Here is a 12,986-nt window from a genome sequence, read left to right on the forward strand (position 1 = left end):
ATGCCTCTACCGACAGGAAAGAGGTGGAATAGGAAAACACATTTCATCCAATTAAACCCAAATCTATTTTTTTCCCTTGGTGGTGCAACTTTGGCCATTTCTGTCTTTGGGATGCCATCCGTTCCATTTGCACCTGCAGCTCAGCTTGTATACTTGTGTATTTTGTGCTCTTCCATAACGTTTGGATGTAAAGTAATGCATTATCAACATGCAGCAGCACATGAATATTAAGAAGTTGGAAGCACAAGTGAACATCAGTATAAAATGAAGGTCACCAGAAATGTTTAGCTCGCTAGTTTTCGTTTTCTTTATCCTTTTTTTCAGTTGGTCCCACTATTAAGCGTATTGAAATGCGTTACCAAATTTAGCATTTAATTTATATGAAAGTCTGTTTGCCTCGGGATTCAGCTGCAGCTTGCTGCTGGAGATGCAGGGTCTGAATGCCTGTATGTGGGTCATTCTTAAGTACTCTGAAAGAGCCCATGGAATGAGAAAGCTTTGCTATTGTCTCAGAATAACTTTTATTCTATGGGTCCTCCTCCAGCCCCCATTAACTATGGATATTTTGGTCACTCTGTTGTTGTTGTGTGGTTTGGTTTTTTTGTTTGTTTGTTTGTTTGGTGGTTTGTTTGCTCTTTTTTTTTAAACCCTCTTTAGTGCTACCTGTATCTATAATATCTGGATGATGAAAAAAATTCTTCTAGTTTAAATTCTAGTTTAAAGCAAAAGGTCTGGTACATGCAATGAGATATTGTTAATAAATTTTACGAGATAGCTGAGTTAGTTATTTATAGATGCTGGCATTAGAATAGTGTTTAAAGGAACAATGTTTAAAATTTTATTTCTCAGATAATTATAATAATGTATTTCCAAAGCTCAGGGTCTGTGCATAGTATGCACACAATATTAGAGCATAATATTTATTATGTTTTCGTAGGTCCAGAGGGGCAAAACAGGTGCAAAGTGAATGTAGTGAAGGCTGTCTAAATGATTGCAGAGGTTGAAGGATGAGGGAGCATTTTCATCTTAGAGGCCGTGGGTTGAGTTTGTGCAGAATGTTTCTGGGAGGAGAGTAAGTATAGACTGAGATATGTAATGATTCAAAGTTTGTTGTAAAAGCCATGTGGAGCAATTGCTGATTTTGACTGGTAGGTCAGCTCTGGCAGTTCTTTACAACCTGACAAACTTATTTCCTGCTAATTGTAAATTTTCCAATTATGCTTCAGGGAAATTTAATTGGAATAGTTCTAGAAATCACATCCAGTAAGGGTTAGGGAATACAGAGTTTTAAAGTTTGTATGTAGGAGCAAAAGATAACACAGGGAATGTGACTCTAGGGCAGTTTTCAGTGCTATCCCAAGGTAAGCAATCCAGACATGGGCACAGTGACTTCTCTCCAGGCTCTGCTGGACTCTGTACATCTGCAAACGCTGTGTGTCTTTTTGGGGCCTTGGGAGGGGTGTGTGTAATTTTTTTTTTTTTTTTTTTTTTTTAAATTCAGTTTGTAAATTCCTTCTGAGTTCTGCTGATGAAATCAGTTACACCACCACGGTGCCAGGAAGGCTCTCAGGGTTATACAGGTATAGGGGAGGCTGTGTTCTGGCTTGCTGTGTTTGTGTGGTGATACGGAAGGAGAGGACCCAGGCTGACTTTTGGATTACTTACGTGTTTGTGGGAGCAGACTTCTAGAGGAAAAAAAAAAAAGATTCTTTGCAGAAAATCTCTTCATATACTTTGGGTCAGTGAGGCAGTAGAACCTCCAATACCATTAAATCTTCTAAAAATAATTTATCAGAAATAAGTTGAATCTCTCATATAGTTTCAGTATTCTGAGTGCTAAGGTGTTTTGCTGTCATGTTTAAAAAGGTGAACACAAAACAGCTTTGTAGAGGTGTGACAGAGGTGCAGGATACCAGTCCTATGTGAAGCAGAAGTTGATTTAATTTTATTAATGTAAGGGAAAACACATTTAAATGCATTGTTTGAATTCTTTGTCTTGATTTTTATAAGATTGGTTAAAAATTAATGACAACAGATAACTCAAGCTCCCTTGGGTTGATGCCTTTTTCAGAAGGTATCACCCATTAGCTAGGAGGCATAGGAGTGTGTCCATGCTTACCTACTAGAATGCTAAAGATGAGTTCACTTACATGCGAGGTGAGCAAGCTAAGTGCCATGATAAACTGGCTCTTGGTGTAGTAGGGGTTTGTGTGCCCCTAGAGGATGGTGACCTGTCTTGAGAGGGTGACTGTTCAGTCCAGGCAATCTTGCCTCTTGGAGAAGGGAAGTGTCGCTGGCTCATCTCTTGTCCTCTAAGCTATAGGAAGTTGGTAGCAAGTTCAGCTCAAGCTGTGGTTCACAGTTCTCTCCTGTGAATGGCACATGGTGGGGATTGGGAACTATCACCATATGCTATTTGGAAGACAGGTTTTAAATTTCTGAGCAATAATCTAAATCTTCCTGAAGCCAAGTGTAGAAGTTCAGAGTTATGCGATTTTCTTTTTATAAAAGTTTCTTGTTTCGTCCTTTCCCCTTCCTCCTTGCAAATAAAATAGAGAATGGTGAACATGAAATAATTGTGCTTTGGGAAATGGAAAGCAGGAGAAGTAGATAGAAAGCTGTTTCCAAAAAAAAACCAGTATTATAACTGAAACATTGGAGTAAACTATTAATTTGTTTTTGCAGAACATTGTCTTGAAGTTGGCCACCTATCCCAGGGCGGAACTACCCTTTTTAGATAGTAAGTCATCTATTAAGACAGACTTAAATGACATACTGCTTTTAATTGATAATCGGGTAAGCAGTTATCATTTATCTCAGGACTTAAATACCATGTTATCACTAGTAAATATATATTAGGGACACATTCGTTTTGATGGTGTGTAATGCAGTGATTTGCATGGTATCCTTCCTCTTTTACTGCTTCTTTTACCTGTTCTTTTACTAAATTACAATCTCTCAGGTTCTGTTACTACTTTCATTATCATGAAACTCACAAAAAACCTCAAACAAACAACCAAACAAAACCCCAAAACCAAAACCCAAAAGAACACCCAAACAAGTTTGTATTCAAATAAATATTTGAAGCAAAGACATAAATTCAAACTCTTTAAAAAATGTTCAAGTGCTGGAAGTGAATGAGTGTTAGAGCACTAATATACCCAAGAGAAGGCAAGACAGGAGGAGCTATTTAAAAGAAATGGAAAGTTATTATACTAATGTTAATGCAGATTTGTCTAATGCTGGGTGTGCAACAAAACAAAACTTAACTCTGGAAAGCTTGTTTACTAGAAGAATCCTTTGCTATTAAAGGCAGTAGCAGAGGAGCACTTGAACAAGTACATTAAAGATGAGTTAGATCAGGGATGTCAAACTCATTTTCACCGAGGACCACATCAGCCTGGTGGTTGCCTTCAAAGGGGCAAAATTAATTTTAGGGCTATATGAAGTTAGGAGTAGTTACTGAGCTAGAGAATGTGCAAATTTAACCAGGTACACTCATCTCAATACAAGGATTGTATAAAGGAGAGGAAGATACCTTAGTCTCTTTGCCAAGGGGAATTGAATCTTTAACACAAACTGCTCTTGCAGAGCTGATACTATTATTATTATTATTATTATTATTAATTATTCAGTCATCAGTCAGATGCATCAAAAACTTCCCATCTGTTTTGCAGCCTGTGTCAATACTTTGAACATTTACTGCAACTAGGATGTTTTTCACTTTTTACCACTTTCCATTCTAAAACCTAAATTTTGTGCACCTTTTAGCTTTACCTACTACAACTGCACTATATGGTAAGTAGTGCATTGGAGAGCTTTCAAAGCTTGGCCCTAGTAAATTTGGTCTCATCTTTGACAAGTCTAGAAGCTTGAATGCCCCACCTGTCTGTGGTCAGGGCGTGTTGGGTGTTTCTTGTACACACATCTGTGTAAAGTTGTGGATTCTTTGACCTTAGTAATGCTCTTGAGCCAACAGGCTGTGCAAGAAATTATGAAATGCTGTATGGATGTTTCTCTGAGGCAATGCATTGCCTCATTTGTGACTGTATTAATTCTTTTTTATATGAAGAGCATCAGAAGTTTTAGTAATAAATAGCCAATTTAATTTGCTCATTGATGCACCTTTAGACAGATGGCTTTGCTCTTCTTTTGACCAACACATTTTAGGAACTGTAAGACCTCAAGATTAATTATTATCAGAAGAAATTTAGTCTAGTTATATCTGTAGATAAATCCTGAAATGTATGACCTCTGAATGTGGACTTTTTTCCTGGTACTTATGTTATGGTGTGGCAGTAGAGGATCTTTTTTTGTGCATAAGTAGCTTTCTGAGGTGACTCCCATTTCATAATGAACTACATACTGAACATACATATCTGATACTTCTGAGAGTAGCTTTGTTTTCTGTAGTGCTGGGAACACAATTCAAAAGATTCTCATATAGAGGGCCTTGTGTTTGTGCTCATTTGCTGTCATGTTTCTAAACAAATAGTGAACTTACAGAATTTATGAAAAAATTATTCTACATTTCTGGAAAAAAAAACAGTATAAAGTTTGTCAAAACTGATTATTGCAAGATGAAAGTGAAATTTCAGGTTTGGTTGTGTTTTTTCTGAGTCTAAATGAAAAGTTAGGTGTCTTAGTCGTGCAAGGGAATTATAACAATAACTATTCCTTATGTTAGCCAACCCCCCAACAAGTAGTAGTGCATAACTGTAGCAAAAGGAAAATGCTGGTTAATGCAGGGCCTAATTCTTTTCCCACTGAGCTAAATTTCTAAGACATATTTTTTTAGAAACTGAGAGAAATCAGTATAAATTATTCTTTTCTATGGCATGTGTGCATGAAATAAAAAAATAATAATAGTTTTTTTCATGTTAAGTATTTCATGTTACATTCAGAGTTGGCAGAATAAGAGGATGAGATCTCTGCAAAGAGGAGGGAGTACATTCACAGCAAGAAGTGAGCTACATAAATAGCAGATCACTAACGTTCTTTATTTAAAATAACATAGGGCTCTTGTATAACCTTTTTTGTATATTTACATGATTTATCTTCCTAAAGACAGAAGTATGATTTTGTTTTCCTCCTATAAACTTGCACATGATACAGCAGAAGACATTTTCAGATAAGTTGTTAGTGCTTTTGCTTTCATCAAAGTGATATCTACAGATGTTGCCTTGAAGGCTTATGGAATTTGGAATGTGTATCAGAAATAGGGCAGTAACCACCTTTTTATATCTAAATATATGTAAAATATATATGTGCAATGTCATAGAAATCAAAGTACAAATAACTGAGCTGAGCATTGTTTCAAGTATTTTTAATAATGCAATTATTAAGCATTTCACAAAACTGCATAGAATTTAGATATTAATTGCCAGATGATAAGATCTTAAAGTTGCCAGATGGTATAGGGGTTTAGTATAACATATACCTTCTGTACCTGCAGAACAATCAGACTGTCTTGACATAAAGGTGCAATTATCTTTAGGAGATGTTTGAATTAACTTGTACAGTGTTACTGGGCTTGAAAGGAGGCTATGTTGGGTAAAACTCTGCACCTTGTCTTTTTCAGATTAGACGATAACTGCTTTTATACCAATACGCATGTACTGAAATCCCCCCCCCACCCTCTAAAATAATGTTTCCAAGTTGACTAGAGAATTTTGAGTGCTCAACTTTCATTAAGATCTGATTTTTCAGAAGGAATAGCTTCTCCTTATCTTTGGAAAATTGAGCTTGAAAATGATGAAAGTTGACTACCTGGATTTTATTTTTTTTAAGTCTTTTCCCTCAACCATCAATGTTTTTTTTGTTTTGTTTTTTAAACATTTCTACACCAAGATTTAGTACTTCCAAATTAATTGATTTCTTAAAAGGACAACCCAGGTATATCTACTCTCTGTTCAGGAATTGATGGATTGTGAAAGAAACATGAACATGGTCATCGTAAAGTAAGCACTGGGCAGTGTTCAGTGTGAACACTTCTCCATATCCAGTTGTGCCTGGGCTGATTGCCTGGCTTGCTTCACCTCCCCAGTGCTCAGCATAGCACCCGTTGTGTGAAAACGAGCCATGCATCCTTTGGTTTGTCGAAACCCTTGGATGCTTCCCGATCTCAAAAGATGGCTGTGGTGCTGTGCGAGCCTCTTGCCTGGAGCCATGAAGTGTCACAAGAGCAAGACTAGGACAGTACTTAGGGACTCTTTTACACCATAAAGAAGATTCAGAAGTCCTCTGGAAACATCACAGTCTTAGACCTTATATAATATAGAAATTGTTCTGACTCTTACTTTTCTTAATTCATGGCTTTTGGAAGCCTTGGAGAGTAAGCTGAAGCCCTTCAGTGGAAAAACAATGTGGAACTTTGGTCAGCATAATGATGTCTGCTTAGCAAAACATCAAATAGTAGGTGAAGGCCAGACATTTAGTCTTCTCTTCCCTCACCCATGTCTTTTGATGGCAGGCTCAAGTGGCTGCTGGGATCACAGGGATGAGTTGGCTTGGGAAGGGGGCTGTGCTGCCAGATCACAGCCCCACTCAGCAACAGAACATGCTCAGCCTTTTGCTCCTTAGTGTGGTTGTGTGAATTTGGTCCTGCTGGCCCTGCCACAGCTCGCCTGCCCTCAACGCATCACCTTCCTATGGCAGGTACAACGCATGCGCTGCTGCCTCGCACAGGGTCTGTAGTCTTGGGAAATTGTAGAATCATAGAATATCAAGTTGGAAGGGACTGCAAGGATCATCTAGTCCAACCTTTCTTGGGAAATCACAGTGATAGACAAGATGGCCCAGCACCCTGTCCAGCTGAATCTTAAAAGTGTCCAATGTTGGGGAATCCACCACTTCCCTGGGGTGATCATTCCAGCGGCTGATAGTTCTTATTGTGAAAAATTTTCCTCTTGTGTCCAATTGGATTCTCCCCACGACTAACTTGTTCCCATTGCCCCTCATCTTTTCCATGTGACCCCTTGTAAAAAGGGAGTCACCATCTTCTTTGTAGCCACCCTTTAAATACTGGAACACGGTGATGAGGTCTCCTCTAAGCCTTCTTTTCTCAAGGTTGAACAAGCCCAGTTCTCTCAGCCTTTCCTCATATGGCAGCTTCCCAGTCCTTTGATCATCTTTGTGGCCCTTCTCTGGACCTTCTCCAGCCTGTCCGTTGCCTTTTTGCATAGCAGAGACCAAAAACAAACATGCTTATTCCAGGTGCGGCCCGATAAGAGCTGAGTGAAGTGGGATAATGACGTCTTTGGCTCTGCTGGTGATACCCTTGCTAATGCAGCCCAGCATCCTGTTGTCCTTCTTTGCCAGAAGAAAGCAGAGATGGGCATGTGAACAAACCCCAGCTCCTTTGTTGGCAGTTGACGTCAGCAGTGGTTACCAGCCGTCCCTACGTGACCTGCCATTTCCAGGAATGCAACTGCAAGTGCCTGTGCCTCCTCTGCAGCTCTGTGTGCCTGTGCCATGCCTTATCAACACACAGCTCAAGCGTGCTCTAGTATGACATAAAATAACGTGCACGAGTTGCTCTGGGTTGACCTTACCAGGTAGGTAAGTTAAACCTTCTAGAGATGCTTATTCCCTTTCACCATTAGATGGAGCAAAGAGCTGTTCTCCCCCACTAAGCCTCAGAGCTGAGAGGTCTTTGCTTAAGCTCCTCCTGGAAGTGATGAAGCCTCATGACTTCCAAGGGCTTCAGTTCAGAAATCTAAAGTGCCCAAAGCACAATCTCAAGTGTGTTTTACCATCTCTTTAAAGCTGCTGAACTAAATATGTGGTAAATTAATGCCAGCTGTAGTGAAGCAGCTTTTACGCACAAGCTCAGCCTTTCATGCATGATTTCTACTTTAACCGTCTTGACTTGCCTGAAAAGTTCAGCCAAAACAATCAAAGGGATAAATAATCAAACGCTTTTTTTACTAAGTGACCTTTTACCATTGAGATGTGACTATAACTGATGCCAAAGACTTAAGTTATTAGCTTACCGCATTGAGAAATGTAGTTCTTATGATTTGCAGATCATTATCCATTGGAACATCTTTATATGCTGTGAAATGATAATAGATATCTTGTTTTGTGTGATAGCCCCTTTTAAAAATGTACTTATTTGTCAATTAGCTCTTGCTGTTCTTTGTTTGGATGTTTGTAAGGAAGGAGGGAATGAACATGGAAAGGAACTGTGTGGGATTTTTATTTTATGGTTTTTTCCCCATGAAGCTTGAGTTGCATCTGGTAGGCACAAAATTGCTTATGCTTTTGGTTTGGGACTGAGAGCCAAGTTTGGTGAAGCCTTTCCGCTCCCGGTAACTGTCAGTGTGTGGTTAGCTCCTTCCAGTGCTTGTTTTTTCCTGTTTGCATGTTTGTTTGGATTTTGTTTTTCCTATGCTGAGTAAATGTTTGACCATGAATATTTTATTCTGCAAATAGTTACTGATTTGAAAGGCTATTTGAGTCTCACACCTACAGCACACCCTGCAGGACTGTTGTAAAATTGACTTGCGATATTCAGTGTATGATTAATGGTTCAATGTAAATTTTGCTGTATTCAGCTTGTCATACGTTATTTGCAAGTGCGTAGTCATGCTGTATTGTAGCAGTTTGTGAGCATATTTTTCTATTCATGTTACACAGCATTTACTGAGATGGCATTACATCAGATGTTCTAAATTTTTGATGAGCTAAAAGGTTTATGTTTCTTAATTTCAAAGCCTTGGATACAATTTTAAGATGACCTGCCTTAATTTGTAAGTTACTGTTCTTGACTATCTACTTAATTCAGCACGAAAGGGCATAATTACTGACAGTTTTGTTTGGAGTAAAAAAGAGATGGGTTGTCTTTTCAGTCTTAATGGTGATTGAACCTCTTTAGGGTCATGAGATGTCTGTGGTAAGGTGGAATCTTGTTCTCCGGAGGAAATGAAGCTGCTTGATGAGCTTGCTGCTAATGCACAAAGCTCTGCAAATTTGTACAAAGCAATTGCAGGAGAGAGGGTCTTTGGAGAATGAAACAAAGATATTATGATGAGATTTTGTGAATAGTTCAGTGCTTGGACATAATCTAGTTCATTATTGCATTGACTGTAAGTACTGTAGAAAAATCACTTCAGACTTACTGGAAGTGTTAGGATCTGTGGATAGCTCTTTTAAATAGAGCCTTCCATTGCAAACTCAGATTTTATAATAAGTGATTTATCATTCGGCAGAGGTTATTAGAGCTGCAACTCCTCCAGCTTTTCACAATACCGAGCATTTAAAGAACATTCAGGTTATTGGTGTATTCATAGGGAAGAGTCAGTTGCTTATGATTCACTGTAGTGAATATTCAATCTAGTCTTTCCCTCTCTTTGTCCTCTCTTGGAGACTAGCGTGTGGTTTATTTCATTTCAAAGTCTTTGTGGATCACGTCTACATCTGTTGCTGGCTTCTCATAAGTAGCGGGAACACCTATTTGGTGATGCAAACAGAATATTATACATAGTATAGTTATATTATGTGAAACAGTTCATAGACAATTATTAAGTATGGTTTTGATCTGGTCTCTTTATAAACAAAACCCGTTATCTACTACTAAAAATGGAAGGAAATAAAACATTGAAGTAGATTAGCAAACAGAATCGTGCTTTGGGAAAGAGAAAATTAAGATGAAGGTATTTAGACAACTTGATCTGGATTCATGAAAGTTTTTAGAGTGACTGAAACTGCATGTTTCTTCCAATGTATTTGTCAAATAGTAAAATGACTTTTCTACCATTAAAAATAACTCTGTTCCCAATGTAGCTGATAACTCTTTGCCCTGTAGGAAAAAGCCTGAGAATGCCAAAAAGACTTGACATGGTATCTTTGTTCAAAATATAAGCATTCCTTTTAAAACTCACGTTTTACTTACACAGAGATGTTAGTTTCCACTCGTATTTTTGTTTTTACAGCATTATTTATGTAATAAAAGCACTACTACATCCACAAACTGTCTATGCCATATGTACATTCTGTGTACTTGTTGAACTGAAAGTGGAAATTTTGAAGACTGACACACGGTAATGTAAGAAGGCCCTTGTGAAAGGGATAACCTGTTACGAAATATTATTAGACCACTTGGTATAAGTAGCCGTGATGCAGGGAGCTGTGGAACTGCTGGAGTAAAGGCTTCCAAGATGATGTTTGGTTGCAAAAGGTTCCCAGTAGCTACTGGCCCTGTGCGGTCTGCGAAGTGAGGCTTGCCAGTAAGTACGAGCACATGGTCACTGGGAGGATGCAGCGTCTCCAGGAAAGCCATATCAGCTTCATTTTATCCATAGGAGGAGATGTTCAGATGGCAGAGAATGGTTTTTGAACCGTCAGGGGGCAGCCAGTGGATTTAGTGTTGATTTTGAGTTTAGGTAAAAGCTAATCTCATTGTTGCTTGTGACTGAACAGTAAAAGGATTGTGAAATGTGAAGCTGTTTAATGGGAATTTTCTGGTTGCGTTCAAAAAATCAATTTATTTTCATATTGTGCATTTATCTGTATGTTTTCTGTATTATAAATTGGAAAAAATACTTAGCCCTCTCATTTTGTCATTTGTTCTGTACAAACCCTCCTCCCCCAACTTCTGTAAAATGGACTGGTAGTATGAAAAAAACCACTAAACGTTATTTTTTTTCCTGATAATTCCAAAATTCAACAGTTCTTTTCATTTGCATCCAGCACCATTAAGTACCTTCAAGTTGCTTTAATGCAATAACCTGAAAAATCCATAAATTGTCAATAACAGCACACAAGGACTGCAACTCTTCTGTGTTTCTGCTCTCTTTAGTAAGGCAATGTGGCTGAAAGAATGGAGGCAGCGTCAGGTGGAGATGTCCAGACTGACAGCAGTGAATCCCTCTTGACCACTGTTAATGAGAGCGGTGGACTAACTGCACTGGTAGAAGATGGGTCTTTCTTGTTTTACGATATGTAGAGATTATGTACATCGTGAACACAACTGTAAAAGAATGAACATATCTGTGATGAGAATGATAAGCTTGAGTGACTTTTATTAAAATTACCTTTTTACCTCACTTGATGCTTAATTTGGATCCTATTGGAAATCTTCATGCCAGAAGCTGCCAATATATGTACAGGGTGTTTCAAAAAGATGGACCCAATTTCAAGTTGAAATTACTTTGAAATTGGGTCCATCTTTTTGAAACACACTGTATTTCCAGTAGGGTCCGATAGATCTCAGTATTTTGTGATCCTTTGTTTTTAAGAACTAATCTATAGGATGTAGGCATATTATCCCCAGGAACTGAATCTCTAGTTTGCACTGATAAAGCTACAAAAAATCCTGCTCTCCTTAAAGTGAAGGAAAGTGAACATAAAATGCCTGTTTATCTGCTTATCAAAATACTTATTTTGATTTTTCTTTTAAAAATTAATATATGTATACATATATAAGGAATTAATGTTTTTTGGTTGTGTGAGCATTTGTGTACACTTTTCTGAAAGGACCTCCACAGGGTGAATGGCTTTTATCCACAAGTAGTAGAACAGTTGCATTGTTTGTGTTTTTTAATCAAGTGGATCTCTGAGCTATTGCTAATGGCTTGAACACAAGGTAGGTCTTAAAATCAAAACCTCAGCATTTCCTTATGCCTTCAGGCTTTGGTATGTGAGTGAGAGGAAACAGGAGCCATTCCTTCGTGCTGGTATTGGAATAAATTAATGTAAAATGTGCTGTACAATTAAAATTATATTTTAGCTTACCACCTTTCCCTTTGCCTCCCTTGATATTTCATATGAGAACTGTTGCTTACATCTGGGCAGAGAGGTGCAAAGGAAGGAGGAAGACTACTCATATAACAGAAACATAGGTTTACTCTGCAGTTGACCTGAATTATAGCATATTTTTTAAGTGTCCTTGTCCTCTGACCCCTATTCCTAGTGACTTTGCGTTATGGGGAACCATATATCAAAGATAATATCTGCAGAGAAGGTGTTAGCTCCTAAATTACTCCTAAATTACCCCTCTTGGGTTGTAGAGTGGCTGGAGTAACTCTGAAGTATGCAGGAGCTACAAAACAAAACGGGGCGTTTGTTGTCCAAGAAGCAGAATGGTTTTGGGTTTTTGTTTGTTTATTTGTTTTCCTAACATATCTGTCATCATGGAGAGAGGGCAAAAAAAACAACTTCCAAACATCTGAAATTGTTAGTAGGTGCTATTTGTCAGCTTGTTCATTAAGGTACTAGAAGAGGACTGAGCTTTTAGGTGGGGGGAGAGGGAAGGTCTTGACACTGAAACTGGAAAAAACATTAATACGGTGACATAAGTGACCTGCAGTGCACTCCTTTCATATTATCTTCAATGCTTAAGAAGCAATGGAAGAAGCAATAGAACAGACATAGACATCCCCTATAGATCTAAAAACCTGTAGGAGATTTTTATTGCTGACCCCAAAAGTAAGTCCTGGAGTACTGCTGGAAGTTGCTGTAGTGATGCCTAATCACATAAATCCTTCTGAGCCACAAAATGCTTGGAGGCATTGGGATTTTGTTTGTTTGTTTGTTTGTTTTTGTTGCTTTTCTTTCTGAGGGCTTTAGGCGTGGCTGGACCTTTGCAAAACAGCCACGAGCATCTTCCAGACCTGGCACAGTTGTGCTCTTTAGGACAAGCTAATCTTGGAAACAGAAAAAGTGAGTAGGCTCCTTGCAAGAGGATGAATGTGAACAGCCAGGCTGGAGCTGGGGAGCAGCTCAGCCCCATGCCCTGCACTGGAGCCTTCATCACGCGGTGAGGGAGCAGGAGCTGGAGCACTGCCAGCCAAGGCTCTTTGGAGAGAACAATGGCCTTCTGAACAAGCAGGGGCACCACAGAGGAGTTTGTTTTTCTTTTTTTCCCTTTACCTTGTTGAACCTTTACCTCCCTTGAACTCTCTCTGTAGGTCAGCGTCTGGCCCAGCTGCAGCGATGCAAGCTGTTGGCTATGTGCTGGTCTCCAAAGGAAAGCGTGAGGGGGG

This window comes from Streptopelia decaocto (assembly GCF_964273445.1).
Source record: "Streptopelia decaocto genome assembly, chromosome: 1".
NCBI lineage: Eukaryota > Metazoa > Chordata > Aves > Columbiformes > Columbidae > Streptopelia > Streptopelia decaocto.